Raw genomic sequence first — 17,062 nt, forward strand, 5'->3', positions numbered from 1 at the left:
TGGGGACGGAGGCTTTCATAATCTTCACAACCATCAAGACACAACACCTTTCTGCCCTCCCTTCCACACCACAGCATACATCAACAATGGACCCTCTCTTGGCCCCCCCTTCACTTTCCCTTTCTTCTCTCTCGCCAGACTCACCCAATGAGGTCGCCAGACAAGTCTGGTCTATGAAGGCTTCTTCCAAACAGGTGGACCCCTGCCCCTCCAAAACCTTTAAGGACAATATTGACTCCCTCACCCCAGCCTTGGCTGCTCTCTGCAATCTCTCCTTTTCCACTGGAGTTTTCCCGACTGCTCTGAAGCACTCCCTTGTGCACCATCTGCTCAAGAAACCATATGCGGACCCCTCCATTCTGGCAAACTACTGCCCTATCTCTTTCACTTCTTTACTGGGCAAACTCTTGGAGAACGCCTGTTCCTCCACTTAACTCTTTGTTTTGTTTGTGTGACTAGGTGGTCCGGCGCTTCCATAACAAAGTATTTCACCTGAATAAAGGAATCTGAGTTACAAAGCAAGACGTGCCCTGCTCCATTTATTATACCTAAAACATGGTGTCTCCCTGGCTAGTGCCCGGGGATCTGTCATCCAGGTGACCAGGACATGGCCTTCGCTATTGGCTCCAGTTCCTGGGGTTGGACCATTGAGGGAGGATCAACTGGAGGGGGGTCCTCGGGGAGTACCAACGGGTGAGACAGAGTATCCCCCTTCTTTCAACACCTTTTCCCCATCCTACCACGTACGACATTCAGAAACACTCTTTTCCTACACAAACACTTTTGCACAACATGAGAGACAACGGACTAACACCGGAGCCGTTTACCTAGCATGTCCCAACACAAGGGGCATGCAAACGTCATGGTCAGATTATATGGAGAAAGACAATTTTAAAAAACAATGTATGTATCAATAGTAAGACCAATATTTCATCTCATCTCAGGCAAAATTAGGAATTATTCCTATTCTCACAATTGTTCATAGTTAGTGGATGTGTTCGAATTAGCTGCAAAGTGAATCCCATATCAAAAGGTGTGTGTGTTTAAGTGTGCAGAAACACCGACCAAAAATAAAAAAATTAAAAAATTGTCTTTCTCCATATAATCTGACCATGACGTTGCGACTCTTCATCTGAAAACCTTGTGTGTGGTATGTTGCCTTTTACATTTTTTCAAAACACTTGAAACATTATGACATTTTCTGTTCTGTATAAATATGAAACATTATGATTTGTATGAACATTGTGACTTCTTTACAGCCTTGAAGACGACCAGTGAGGTCGAAACACGTGTCGGCTGTTATCGTTGATAAGCAATAAAATAGGCTAACCTGAGCCGGGAGAACTTTGTATCAATCACCTCTTTTGGAATCCATTTTTGACATCTAAAGAATCTAATATATGGACATTGATAACTTTAGGACTCTTTCCTGAGTGCGAGTAGATATCCCTAGAACCCAATTCAGATATTCTCCCAAGTAGGCCTCGAGAATCCCTTATTCAGGTGATATATATGATATGATATGATATGGCATTTGTAACGCGCCTATACACAAGTGTTTTGAGGCGCGACGAGGCAGGGGGGGAGCAGGGGGGAGACAGACAACGATCCTACTAGGCGAGGTGACATTCAGATCACGCAAATGCAAGGGTAGAAGGAAGGGAAAAGTGCAGGGGGGAAAGGGAGAGGGGAAAGTGCAGTACAGGGTAAATAGCATACAGGATAAATAACAAGGGCCAGCTAGTGGCAAGTGCGAGGTAAGTGCAGACAAGTGCTGGGAACGGGGGCTGTAGGGAAACAGACACAGTCCAGCAGTGCAGGTGGTGCCAGGGAGGCAGTGCAGGGGAGAGTGGCTGGGCCAAGGACCGAGAATGGTGAGTGGCCCAGTTGCAGATTCAGTGCAGTTTCAGTAACTTTAGCAGGGGAGAGGGGGGGAGAAAGCAGAGGCGAAGAGGAAGGTTTTGAGGTGCTTCCAGAACCGGAGATGGTTCTCCTCAAGTTTCAGGGAGGCAGGAAGGCTGTTCCAGAGGGAGGCCCCTGCACCGGAGAGAGATCTGCCCCCAACTCGTTGTTTGGAGAAGTGGCTGACCCTGAGGGAGTTGGAGGCGGATGAGCGAAGAGCTCGAGAAGGGAGATATTTAGGAAGAGAGAGTTGAAGGTATTTTGGCCCAAGGCCCCAGAAGGCCTTGTGGACAATGCAGAGGGTTTTGAACTTGATCCTCGCAGCCACTGGGAGCCAGTGCAGAGATTTCAGTCCTGGAGAGATACGGTCCCTTGGCTTGAGGCCATGGACAAGTCTCGCAGTCCTGTTCTGGATGAAAGGTGAGCTGGGAAGGGCTGGCACTCTGAGATCTGAACCCTGTGGGAGGATCACCTGGGTAGGGGAGCCTGGGATTATGCTTGGGAAATGCCCCAGGTGAGATGCAGTATTATACTGGGGAACAATGTTAGGAGGACAAAGTCCCTGCAGCTTTTATAGGCTGCTCTACATCTACCTCCTTCCGCCCAATGAATCTCCCTTACCCGAACCCAACAACCCCTCCCCATTTGCTAAACCTATTAAGGACCCAAACCTCTCAGAATCCCTGCTTTCCTATTACCTGTCAGAGTATTCCCAGTCACTCTTCGCCACGTCCCCCTGATTATTGTTTCCCAAAACCCCAGTCTGCTTTGACAAAACGCTACCATTCCCACAATCCCCCCTGTTCATTTCATGACAATAATCCTGGCAATTTCTTTTTGTTTCACAAACCCTACAAATCTCACCCTTCTGAGTTTACCAAGCCCCTTAGTACGGGGGTTATAATTCCATATAACACCTTTTCCCCATCTTACCCCGTAGGATACTCAGACACTCTAACCCCGCCCCTTTTCCAACACAAACACTTTCTCACACCATAGAAAACAATGGACTACCACTAGAGCCGTTTAGCTGACCTGTTCCGATACAAGGGCCAGGCAAAGTCAGGCAATGGGGAAGGCAGCCGCCGACATGGCAGCCATCACACATCACCCTAGGATCCCAATCTGTCGGGCTCAGACAGTTCTAGACTGATCGTCTCCCTCTGTCGGGTTCACTACGGCATCTCACACAACACTTGGTCCTGTTGTATTCATAGGTCTCAATGTCTTTTTAAACAACTCCTTGTGGACAATTCTCTTCCTCACTCAGTCGGATTCACTACAGCCAATCACATAGATTTCTTTCTTCGTTCCCACTACTTTGTTGGTCAAAGAGTTTTGACTGTACTGATGATTTTGTAAGACCCCTGTATGACCACTTTGACCTTCTGGCTAAGGCCATCCTAAGGCCTTCTGGTATCGGTAGTTCCAAAATGCGGGATTGACCAGCATGGTTTAGAACGTGCACCCACGTGGTACTGGACCCCTCTGTGGCTGGTTTTCCCTTAACGTAAACAGTTCTTTGACCTTCCCTTCATTTGCTACTTTGCAACTTTCATTCGCCACAGTTCGGTTTCTTACCGGCTCTCCCCTCGACTCACCGACTGATCAACCGCCTGGTTTCTCTGGCATCTGGAGTCAAGGACGGTACCATGGCAGCAGGCGTCTCCCTCTGTCCTGCTTATCAGCGTAGGCATGCTCCGTGTACCATTGACATTTGCTGCTAAACACGTTAGCTATTGTTCGCGTTCTTACAGTTACTTTGAGGGAGGTTCCACAGGTCTGGATCAGAAAGGGCCTCACAGGAACTCCACCTTTAGACTGGGGGTTACCTTCCACCCTTTAAAACCCCAAGCCATTCTCCCTGACCGGAAAACAATAGAGGGAAATGATTACCCTTGATGTCACCAACACTATCTGATACCAGGGAGAGATAACATTGTGGTCTCTCTAGACTTACAGATGAGTTACTCTACCACCTCAGCCATCTATATGGTACCTCACAGGAAAATCGGTGTTGCCATATTTCCCATTCTATCTTGTGGAGATTAGTTGAAATTCGTTATCCTTAATTTCTCTCATACTCCCAGAGATATTCATCGAGGGGAAATACTGGGGACCCTTGTATGTGAACATCTGTGGGACACTACCTCTAGAAGAATCCCTTAAAACCCAGATGGGTTTGATAAGCCTCCGATAGATCATCCACTCCTGTCACCTGAATGCCCAAATCCTGTCACACAGGAATTTGAAGCCCTAATAGATCATCACCTCATTTGGCAGCGGAAGTACAAAAATCCGTCCCTAGAGAATTTACTCACGAACTCATTCTGATACATCCAATTCCCACATGTTTAGGACAGAGGAAGAGGGAACAGAACAGAGAGATGAAACACCTAGGGAACCCGAGCTGAGGAAAATACCCAAAGAGAACCCAATATATGAGATCTTGGGGGAAATGCCATCTTGTGAAACATCAGGAGCAGGTCTGAAAACCCCTTCTATCGAGAATGAAATCCAGGAACCCCATCCTTACTACTTAGAGGGGAAAAAAGAAGGCGGACAAACAAGAAAAGAGCAACAACTAGAGAACCATAACACCCAGACATTTTCTTTTTAGCCCCTGAATAAGAACAGGAGAGGGTCAACATCTATCGTATCCCTAGATTCATTAGAAACATCCCAAGTAGACCAGTGCTTATTTTGTGGAGAGTGGGTTCATCTTTCAGAGGTTTGCCCTGAAAAAATAGAGGAGGAGTTCATGGAAACCCAAGAGGGAGAACGGAAGATCGAGAGAGAAAGGGAAGTAAGAGGGCTTTTCACACTTGGGTCTCCCTCTTCTGGGTTCAAACCCTTCTCGACTGCTTGCTTCTTTTGGCTGATACTACTTCACCCCTGGTTACCCCTCTTCTGGGTTCAGACCCCTCTCGAATGTCAGCCTCCCTTCGCCGGGTTCACTATCGCTTGTATTCAAAGATATTTTCACCTTTCATAATCATAAATCTTTTTTTATTTTTAAATATTGTATTGTAATTTGACATAAATGACAGAAATAAGAACAAGTGGTACTATCAAAAAAAAGTTTCCATACAGAAAACTTGCAAGAAAAAGCAATACTCACAAGGATAACCATTAACACAACAGGATCACTTTCTGTCTCTATGTTCTTGGATCACGAGAGGACATAATCATTCATTCCATAATACCACCAACGAGCTCAACAAATACCAATTCATATGCCTACAAGAAACATGGTTATCGGAGCTACTGTCTGTGACGGTTTTATTACACTCATGAATCATGCTATTCAACGATCAAAAGGACTGCCTTCTTCAGGTCAACTGACTCCGATTAAGAATGATACAAAAACACGTATATTAGAAGCGAAAACTCTTACTATGTGAATACCCTATAGAAATACAACATATACAAGACAAATCCACTGTAGTCATCCCATGGAGATCTTGGGGATACTAAATGTATACTGGAATCCCTTTGCAATAAATAATGAGAACGTTATTGATACCATCTCCTCCACTATTGACAATGCAACAAGGGAATATAAAGACATCCAAATAATAATATGCGGTGACATGAACATGCATCTCTTTGATAAAATGGGGGCACCAATACTGTATGGGAAATTACCAGTACAGGCCCAAAGCTGGAATAAAGAACTCAAGATCAGAAAACTGACTCTTATTAATGTGCCTAATACAAAGCAACCGGAATACAACCCTACTTGGACCTGCGGTAATTCATCTGCAATACTTCACTATATTTACACCTTGCAACGGATAAAAACAAAATAATAAATAATTACAACATCAACACAAAGAACAGTGACCACCATATCATCAGCGTGAAATGGTCAGCGTTATGTCCCTGCAATGATTGTTTTTTTACCTCATATGGATATTAACAGAGCCACGAACAAACTCTGCATTAATGCAAAAATAGTCGACCATCTAGTCCAGTCTTATAAAAACACAGACCGGCGTGAATAAAATAAATTATGAATGGATGTTACGTCGCAACCAACAAAAAACAACGAAAAAGCAAAAGCCCAACAAACTACATTTAAGCCAAAACTATATTTAATCCAAAAATGATGGAAAAAAACAGACCTCCCGAGAGAACTGAATCAGATTAAAAAAATGAAAAGTCAAAACTGGCAGAAATCAATGAAAATGGCTATGCAAAGATATAGAAACTGGACCGAAAAAGCACAAAATGCAAGCATTACAAAACAATGCAGAGACCATGCCAAAAGCAATGAAGTCAAATAATACAAGAGAGTTATGGAAACTCTTGAATCCTCAAACCTCTTGTCAAGATCAAATGAAACATGATGTACCAGAAAGTTCATGGTTAACCCATTTCTCTTACCTATATAAAAAAAAGATGGCTTAGAAGAGGCAATGAGCCCAAAACAAGGTGAAATCGAATGGCCAGATACATCGAAACAAGAAGAAATTCTGGCTGTGATAAAAAAAACTGAATACATCAAGAGCCCCTGGGCCCGACAAGCTCTGTAATGCCATCTTAAAGCGGAACCTAGATGAATGGGCAACCCTATGTGCACAACTCTTCGTGAACATCAAAGAGCTTAAACTCATCCCGAGGTCTTGGAAACTCGCTAAATTAATCCCAATCTACAAACAGGGAGATTGAAAATTACTGTGAAATTATCGACCAATTGCCTTACTAAACCCGATTGATAAAATATTTGCAACTCTCTTACTGAAGAGCCTGACAGACTGGATCAAAACCACCAAAAGATAAGATACCAGACAAACAGGATTTGTTAAAAACACTGGGACAAATGTTAATCTGATCATCCTAAACATGCTAAAACACGAATCAATCATCAACAAATGTCCAATATATGCTACATTTGTGGATTTACATCTGACATTTGACCTTGTTAACTGAGACGAACTGTGGGACAAACGTAGACTCTGGAGATGCCCATCAGAAATACTAGAACCAATTAAACAACTATATACTAATACAACTATTAATATTAGACTATCACAAGACGGAATACTTTCAGCCCACATCACCACCACGAATGGACTGAAACAGTGCTGCCCTCTCACAGCTACGCTTTTCAATCTGTACACGTCACACATCCCATAAGAACAGCGGTTTATAACAGCAAATCCACCTAAACTTAATGCAACGCAGATTCCATATTTCTCGTACGCAGATGACACTGGCCCTCATTACGACCCTTGCGGAAATCAACCGACCGGACCGCCATAGCGTAAATAGCGTTTCCGCCATTGCACGATGGAGCAAAGTGCGGCTCATTCCGACCCATCGGGCACGAGCACCACGCCATGGCGGAAGTGCAAAGTCCGCGATGGCGGAAATGACCCCAAAACGGCCCACACCGCCGCCGTACGGTGCCCTAGGTGCAATACCGCCACCCATCACAGCGGACACCGCAGTGAGCGCCAACCGGAAAGTACGGTGACCGTAAATATACAGAAACGGAAGTAAAAGCATGGTCCCGGAACGGGAAACATCCCGCCGTACACCTATAAAACCACAAAATCCACACAACCATAAAAAATACTACCCTGAGACACATCCCAACCCGTCATCCACCCTAGTGAAACCAAGAAAAATGGGAAAACTAGCGAAGAAAGCGTGCGACCGCAAGCGGCAGGTCCACTTCTCCCGTAAGGAACTCACGGTGCTCACGGAGACCCTCCAGGAGAATGCTGCCGTCGTCTTCTCCACGCAAATGACCAGGACGGCACTTGCGAACAAGAAGGCCATATGGGCCCTGGTGGCACAGCGTGTAAGTGCGGTGGGGACCGCACCCCGCAACCCACAGCAATGCAGAAAGCGATGGGACGACCTGCGGATACGCGTCCGTAGCATACTTTCTGCCAACCGCAACATTGCCACAGCTACCGGGGGAGGATCGGAATCACCCATCAAGTTGACCCCCTGGGAAGAAATCTGTGCCTCCACCATTGGAATGGAGAGCATAGAGGGAGTCGGAGGGATGGAGAAAGGAGTGCAGACATCCGAAGATTCAGGTAGGTGTCCCAAATAAAACAATGCCAAAACCACAACGTCCAATCATGTGAAGTACCACGTGCCCACATAGTGCAACAGGAACACATGTCCAGGAGAACGTCCACATACATAGGCCTGATAGCACACTTTAAAACTCACATCAAATACATAAATAATTAAAAATCCTAAAAACACCCTCTACACGTGCAGCAGGCACACCCTAACTGCAGGCTGCCAAACAACTGCACCCTCACTCCACACACAAATGAAACCACCTCCAAGGCCCCGACCCAAATCACCCTCAGGTACCACCCCAATGCATGTGATACATTGCCATTCCAATTCCCACAGACCCATTAATAACGCTCGCCCTCCTTTACTCCACCACAGGGTCCGATCCAAACGACGAGCTCCAGGACACCCCTACCAGCACACCTGCAAAGAGGGCCAAGACCAACGGCCAAAGACCCTCCACCTCAGCTGCACGCATCAAGACACGGCAGCAGCACAAATCAAGTGACAGCACACAGGAGGGAACTCCAACAGGCACCCCAGCAGCCAGCATGCCCACAACACCACCACCACAGGTCCCCCCAATGGATGCCACAGTAGGCACTGCTTCTGGTGGCAGCAGCACCATAGGTGATACTGCATTAATGGCAGCATGCTCCGACACAGAAAACGGGGATGTCGAAGTTAGATCCATCCATGACCTGTCTCAATCCCCCTGTCTGTTCCATCCCGTACACCATGAGGATACCACGCAGGGGCACCCACAAGACGACGACTGGCCATCCCCCACAAGCCCTGTGGCAAGGCAACATGAGGTGATCAGCCCCTCTGTGACACCACCGCAAATGGCCATGGCCCAGCAGAGGCAACAGTCCCTCGACCAGTTAATCGTGCAACAGCAGCAACTGGCCACGCTCCTCAAGGACCATGCCGATCAATGTGGGGGCACTAAGGCAGACATAGAAACATCAACTGAGACACTGAGGGCAGAAATGGAGAGAAGTACAGAGACACTAAGGGCACAAATGGAGAGTAGCACCGAGAGCCTGAGAGTACAAATGGAGAGTAGCACCGAGAGCCTGAGAGTACAAATGGAGAGAAGCACCGAGAGCCTGAGGGGGGAACTGCATGCGACGTCCAAAGACGTATGTGCCGAACTTGCCGCAGTGCGCCGTGTGCTCACTGAGCTCTCACAAACCCTTAGGGACATGCATGGACGTGAGCAGGCAGAGACATCATCCGTTGCAAGTTCCGTCCAGGGCAGCCCCCAACGTAGATCTGGGAGGAACCTGCGCTCCACAGGCAGGGGTGCCCCTGATACCCGCAGAGGGGGCTTGCAATAGCGACAGCCCACTGACAATGAGCATCTTTGGACACTGGTGTTCGGGGGGGAGGTAGGAGGGTGGAGGGGGTGTGTTGGGCTCACTTGGGTGGCGGGTCGATAGGGTGTTTAACATGATATCACATATGCCATAAACAATGCACGATCATGCAATGAGATGTGTGGACATTGATCTTTGTGTACGAGGCCATTATAGGCGTACAGTCCATATTGTGCATGTCCCAGACACACACAGTGCCACGAGTCCCGTGTCCATGTATCAGCCACCAGGCGTGAGTGCTAGAAGCATGCATCTATGAGATGCTGACGAATGTCACGGCCCTCCTGTGCCTCGCAGACTCCTTGAGGTGCTGCCACATCCCCACCCTCATCATGACCATCATCAGGTGCTTGCAGTTCTGCATCAGGGGGCATGGGCACATTTCTACGTACGCACATGTTGTGGAGCATGACACATGCCATGACCATCTTTGCAACCTTCACATGGCGGTACAGGAGTGCCCCGCCAGACCTGCTGAGGCAGCGGAAACGAGTCTTCAGTAGGCCGAATGCCTGTTCTATGACTACACGGGTACGTGAGTGGGCATGGTTGTAGTCCTCCTCATGCTGGTCCCGTGGGTTCCGGACTGGTGTGAGGAGCCATCTCTTCAGTGGATACCCGGCATCACCTGTATGTGGACAAGAAAGAAATATTGAGGAATGCCGTTGCTACGTACGCACCCCCCCCCTTCCTGCCAGGTCATTGCCGCATCACATACCCCACACTATCATGCTTGAAATGAGACTCACCGAGTAGCCAGGATCTGTTCCCTGCGTGTCGCTCCATGTAGCGTGGTATAGTAGAGTTCCTCAAGACCATAGAATCATGGGTTGATCCAGGGAATCTGGCACAACAATGTGTAATGATCACACACCATTTGTACATTCAGGGAATGAAATTGTTTTCGGTTGCGGTACTGGGCCTCCATGGCATGTGGGACGACCAATTCCACATGGGTGCAGTCGATGGCACCAATGCAACCCGGTATGCCGGCAAGTGCATGGAATCCCACTTTTGTGTTCGTAATTTCCTGCTCCGAGCGTGGTAGAGAGATGAAGTCGTCTGCGTGCTTCAGGAGGGCATCGAGCACTTGTGTCCGTGAGAACAGTGGCTGTGATATGCCATGCAACTGTCCGACTGTGTGCTGGTAGGTGCCTGTGGCCAGGAAGTGGAGTACAGACAATACCTTCAGTAGGGGTGGGATGGCGGTTGGGCTATCTATCATGCTGACAAGGTCAGCCTGTGTCATGTCCACAATGGCGGTTATGGTGTCCCGGTCCAAACGGTAGAGGGTGTGGATCTGCTCATCAGTGAGGTTGAACGGATGTGCTCGGAGGCGTGGGATTGCGGGCTGCCTGCGTGGTGGTAGTGGCTGTGCTGGCGGCCCTTGCTGGCCCTGCCTTGGCCTCCTCCTCCTCCTGCGTCTCCGCCGTGCGGCCGGTAGTAGTTGGTGTTCGTCTTCTTCTTGAAGTTGGAGTACTTGCAGTGCTATCAGGTCCCCCAGGGCCAACATGGCTAGTCCTGCCGGTAGCATTTCGGAGTGGGTGTGGTTGTGGGAGGAGACTGGGTGTGCAATTTATGTGTTTTCAGGCTGTATGGCCTCCACCTGTGGTGATTCATTCCACCTGTGCAAGCTGCACTCCCCTTTGGGCGAGCACGTCCCGCACACAACGCTGCAATTCGACGAATGGCATCTTGCTATTGCAATCATGTATTTGTACCCGATGGCAGTGTAACATTGGTTGATATGTTCATTCGGCTATGGTCCCATTGTTTCACATACAATCTTTGCAGTCGCGAACAGACTTGTGAAGGGTCAGTGGAACGTAGTACTCGAGTAACGGTGGACCCTCATGCAACACTGTACCGAGCTTCACCGACGGGTGGGGCGTTCCATTTGTGAGTGAAGGCACACACAGCCGCACTAGATGGATTAATTTGTGGTTTCAAGCGGCCACAGATGCCTTTTCGACGTGATGTTGCAAATGAGGAATTCGAAGGGCGGCGCTTTCGGTTTTCAGCTAGCGGCGAGGAGATGCCCACAGGTCTGACTGCAAATATAACGTTCTATTGTTCAATGTCCTTGGGACAGGGGCCATGGCGAGGATGCAATGATTGATATGAATAGTATGGGATGCGCAATAGCGACGTGGGCGATGAGGCCGGACATTCCCAAATACATGTTACTTCACAACACTTGAATAACGGGCTGGGGCACGGTGGATTTTGCAGGCTGCATAACGCACAGACTCAATGGAAATTTCACATGTTATGTGAGTATGGAAACAGGCGTTTTCATTACGGGATGAGGGAATGATGTATGGATGCATGGACAGATGATTTGATACAGAGTTTGCCATGTACAGGGCTTCTTGGAATCTATCCGCCTCCCCTGCGCTATGTGATGCAGGGCTGCCATAGTGGGGCCATCGTCTATCTGGCCTTGTTGAGCCCTCCCTGTCTCGACGCGCCTTCAGACACTTGTGTCTATGCACGTTACCAATCCCATCAGATGGATTCTGTTTTACCAGACGCATGCACAGGTACACTCGTTTGTGATAGTGTTTTCACCTCGATATAGATAGTTATGATTCGCAAGTGGTTTGTGGGTGGTGATGATCCTTTGGAGTGGGCTAGCATGCATATGGCTGTGGATTTGGTGTGATCATTGAAGTGGTTAATTCAAATGTAGTTCTGATGGCCATACTATTCTTTTTCATTTCATTTGGTTGACAGGTATCTCCTCCCCTTTTGCCACTGCCATCTGTATGCCACTCCTGCAGATGGATTTTACTCCCGACACCTGCTGCTTCGTGTTAATCAGTGGAGCAGCATTACGATCTTATGGGACGATCGCCAATGGGCCACATGCCCTTACGCAGTACTAGTGGCTAGGAGCAACATTTCGGCCTTTCAGCTGGACTAGTGCCTCCCTATTGGGACGGCCCTGCGGTTCTAGGCGCTTCCATGTTGCCTTTTCATACGGGAATGTAGCCCCTGTGTACCATGAAGGAACAGGGCGTCACACAAGAAGTAGCTGGTCATTTATTGCGGATAGAGCCCACGATAATGAAATATATTTTGGAGTTCATGGCCTAATGGCTGTATGGGCTTGGTGAATTTGTTGTGCATTAAATTTCTATTCTGATATGAACCGTGTAGCGTTCTTCTTTGCGAGTGATGTGGCATATTCCTATTTGGGGAGCGATGTATTGTGAGGAGATCTGCATTGGGTTCCAGCTTCGGAGTATAGTTGCGTGGTACTGTGCTGGGCGCGTTTGCCTACGGAGCCCAGTGAGGTCAGGGATAAGGGCTGCCATTATGACTGTTTTGATGATGTCATGCTCAGGGGCGGGGGATTAGCTTTTGTGTAACAGATGCCGGTCAGCCAGTTGGATTGGTGGAATGATGTGATTATCGGAATTTTGCTGGTCACAGGTGCCTGTGTTTGCGTGCGTTTCTTGGTGGGAGACTGAGGTCATGTCCATTTCTATAGCTTCTGTATTCGTGCCATCTGTGCCCTGCAGCTCCCATTGGGCACTCTTGAGATTCATTTGTTCGTTGGCAGGCATGGATGACTAGTACATTTCACTGGTTGCATTGTGTGACTTCATTGCACCTACGGGGGGTTGTACAATGTGGCCAGGGAGCGGTGTACAAGCACTCAGTAGGGCCGTTTACGGTTGGTTCGCGATGCCATACTTCTCACCATGGCGGAATGGTACTTTCCGCCGTGCTTGATGGCGTTAGGTGCATGTCCGCTAGGGTCGGAATTCGCGTACCGTTGCGCCATGGTGGTAATTACGGTTTGGCATGGCGCGCGCGCGCGTGCTTGGTGCAGTTAGCGTTGGCGTTCACTACGGTGTCGCTAATGGCATCGTACTTTGCGGTGACGGGTCATGATCGCACCGAGCGCTATTCGATGGCGGTATTGCATTTCCGCCATCGTTTTTCGATTTCCGCCAGGGTCGTAATGAGGCCCACTGTGATATTAGATAAAACTCCTTTAGGCCTACAAAGAAACCTAACTAATCTAGACAATCACATGAAAAATAATGACCTTCAATTCAATACGAGCAAAACAAAAATCATGACCATGACCAACTTCCCAAAAAATAAAACAAAACTAACCACAATCATCATTGATGGGAAGAAATTGGCATATGAAAATACGATCAAATATTTGTGAATATGGTTGAGCCACTCTGAAGTAGAAAAAGATTGGATAAAACAGCTCAAATGAAAGATCTGCACCCTAGCACGACAAGGGTTATATATTCATCATAAATTTGGGAAATACTCCATGAAACCCATCATTACCTTTTATAGGCAGATGGTTGCGGAAATCGTAACGTATGGGAGTGAAACGATGATCAACCTGGATCAAGCAATATGGGAAACACTCAAAGGAACATTTTGGCACAAAATTCTAACACTTCCAATGACATATCCATTGCCACGAATAGATCTAGATCTTTACAGAAAGATTTGCAATGAGGATGACATACCGGCCATGGATATTCTATGATACAAACATAACTCGGTTGCCGATACAGCATTGAAAACATGGAAGCAAGCACTAGAACAAAAACTTGAAAATTATATCAGTCTGGAAATGCACATACACTGTCCTCAACTAGCAAAAAAGCATATATTACAAAATTATTGTATGAATACGATTGCGCAAAAGAGGACATATCGACTGAATATTAACTGCGAGTTGGATATCAGACCTATCAACATCTTACCGCAATACTTGATGCTCTTTCCTGATTGCAAAATCAGAGATCAATTTCTCAAATTTCACCTAAATCAGCTACCTACCCGACAAGTTCTCAGGATAATAAGACAAATCTCAAGAACGCTATTCCACTGCCAGTTTTGTGCACAACCAGACACTACAGTATCATTGCACCATATCATAATGGAATGTCCTGGACTTATGGAAAAAAGAAATCTCTTCAGAGAAATGCTTACTTCTGCAAACATGCCTCTTGACTCGAAGGAAAGATGGGCGCAAATTATTTCAGGAAAGAATAAAAACATGATAATCACCATTATCCAGTTTTGGATTAACATCATAGAACCATATAAAATTGGACTAGAGTGAACTTTTATGTTTGTGCAGAAGCATATATCACTCAGAGCCAGAAGGACAGAATTTAGTAGAATTAATTGTTTTTTAACCTTGCAGAGAAATTAAAAGTTTTGTAACTAAAACAATATCATTTTTAACAATTAACAATTATGATGATTCCCAAGATAAAGAGCAAAAAAGGGTGGCCATCTGCAGGTCTACTGACTCTCATCAAAGCGGCCAGCAATCTCACAATCGTGGAATCAATTAAAGTAAATGATTGGATCCAAATCACTATACTCAGTATATCTAAGGCAGAGTCAAACACCAAATCTGAAATACTCGGAATAGTTCATAACTATTGGAACCAGATGGCCATCGCTGACGATGCTTACATAGCTAAAGTATACACCGGTATCGATGAAATCATCTTAAGACATCCAAAGATCCACTTAATATTATGCGGGGATCTGAACCAAAAAACGCATCCACACGGGATCAACTATGGCTCAAAGAAACGTCAACCAGGGGTCTCGTTAGAGTGCATTTTTTGGACAAAGCCAAAAACAAATCATTGCATACGTGGACACGAGGCTCCTCCGGTGCCATCACTGATTACATCTTTATATCCAAACAGATCGAATCAAAGCTTTGATAAATCAGAAATGTGAAACCTGACAACAGCGATCACACCTTAATGACAATCAGGTGGCAAATGCATAACCCCCCGAAAGAAAAGTTAAATCTTCCGGAACTAACCCTAAATTCAGGTTTGAACAGATTGAAGATCTCTCATCACGATCTGAGAAAACTATCAGACGTAATCACTAGCACTTCTATGTCAGATGCAAGCCGGCTAAGCTATCCACAATTACTGAATCCATTCAAGCTTCTCAGAACATCGAATAACAATAAAAATCACTCTTATATACATGCCTACTCAAGCATAATAGCAACAAAAAAAAGGAATTGAGATGTGAAATCAAAAAGATACAGCACTTGCCGCACATGAACTACGAAAAAATAAGAGTACCCAAACAACAGTACAAAAACTGGATAAGGTCCAAAAGAACACTACAAAGCCAAACTGACGTGGAAAAAATGCTGCATGCCCTTAACAACCGCAATACAAGGGACGTGTGGAAATTACTGAATCCCCAAACAATATCGATAGACAAAATTTCAACAGACGTCGACGAACAGGGATGGAAAAAGCACTTCCTGAAGCTCTACAAGAGTACCAATAACACAGATACACAAGACATAAACCGACAACGACACCTTTGGTCCTTTTCTTGCCAGATGAAGATATTGAGAAAGCCATTACCAACTTGAACCCCTCACACGCACCCGGCCCTGACGGTCTCTCAAATTAAGTTATCAAAGAGATCAAAGCCATCTCGGTAGACATCTGCTCTCAAAACTTCAGAACAATTGCCAAAACCAAGACTCTTCCACCATCATGGCAAACAGCGATCTTCTTACCAATTTACAAAAAAGGCAACACAAAAGATCCATGTAATTATAGACCTATCGCCCTCTTAGATCCTCTAGGGAAAATGTTTGCTAACATTCTTTTGGACAAATTAAACATCTGGGCCAAAGCGAACCATATATTCGCAACAAGACAAACAGGTTTTGTCAAACACGTCGGGACTAACATCAATCTACTCCTACTGAATCTGCTGAAACAGGAGGCAATCCACAACAACAGACAAAAATATGCAGCATTCATTGATCTCAAACTCGCATTTGACCTAGTTAATAGAACACAGCTCTGGTCCAAATTACAGTGATGGGGATGCCCGAAGGACATTTTGGAGCCAATAAAGCTACTCTATGAAAACACATCTATTAGAGGTAGACTTTCAAAAGACGGCATATTTACAGACACCATCCCTACAGCCAACGGTTTCTAGCAAGGCTGTCCATTAGCAGCAACGCTATTTAATCTATTCACAGCAGATTACGAAACTGAGACCAACTCGCCGCTGGCAAACCCGCCAAAACTAAATGCAACAACCATTGCATGAATCATTTACGCAGATGACATTGTTCTGTGCTGTCAGACTCCGAAAGGACTTCAAACAGCCCTGTCAAAATTAGAGGCTTATATGAAGACAAATCAACCAGAAATAAATAAGCAAAATTCAAAAGTGATGCTGTTAGCTCCGCCCCATAAGACAAAACGGGAAATGATAACACTATTCTTGAAGGACCAACCACTTGAACAAGTGACAACTGTCAAATATCTGGGGATCTGGGTGAACCAATCGCCGAAACCGATTGGACCAGCCATTTGCTGGCAAAAACTCTATCACTAACCCTTCAAGGCCGCTTCCTACATCGCAAACACAGGAAATTTTCAGTCCAGCCTAGTATAACATTCTATAGGCAAAAAGTTGTACCAATCCTTCTCTATGGAAGTGAATCTATGATCAACATGGATGGAACAACATGGCAGCGTCTAGAAGGCATGTTTTGGAGGAAAGTTCTATCATTACCACAATATTTCCCGATGGCCCGCCTTAGATACGAACTGGCACTCCACTCACTTCAATCACTCTACAAATGGCGAAAATTAGATTTATATAGGAAAATCACTTTTGATCTCCATATACCTGCGCTACACATACTCCAACAAAAAGACCTT

The sequence above is a fragment of the Ambystoma mexicanum genome, chromosome 11, assembly GCF_040938575.1.
Source record: "Ambystoma mexicanum isolate Mex_15411 chromosome 11, UKY_AmexF1_1, whole genome shotgun sequence".
Classification (NCBI taxonomy): domain Eukaryota; kingdom Metazoa; phylum Chordata; class Amphibia; order Caudata; family Ambystomatidae; genus Ambystoma; species Ambystoma mexicanum.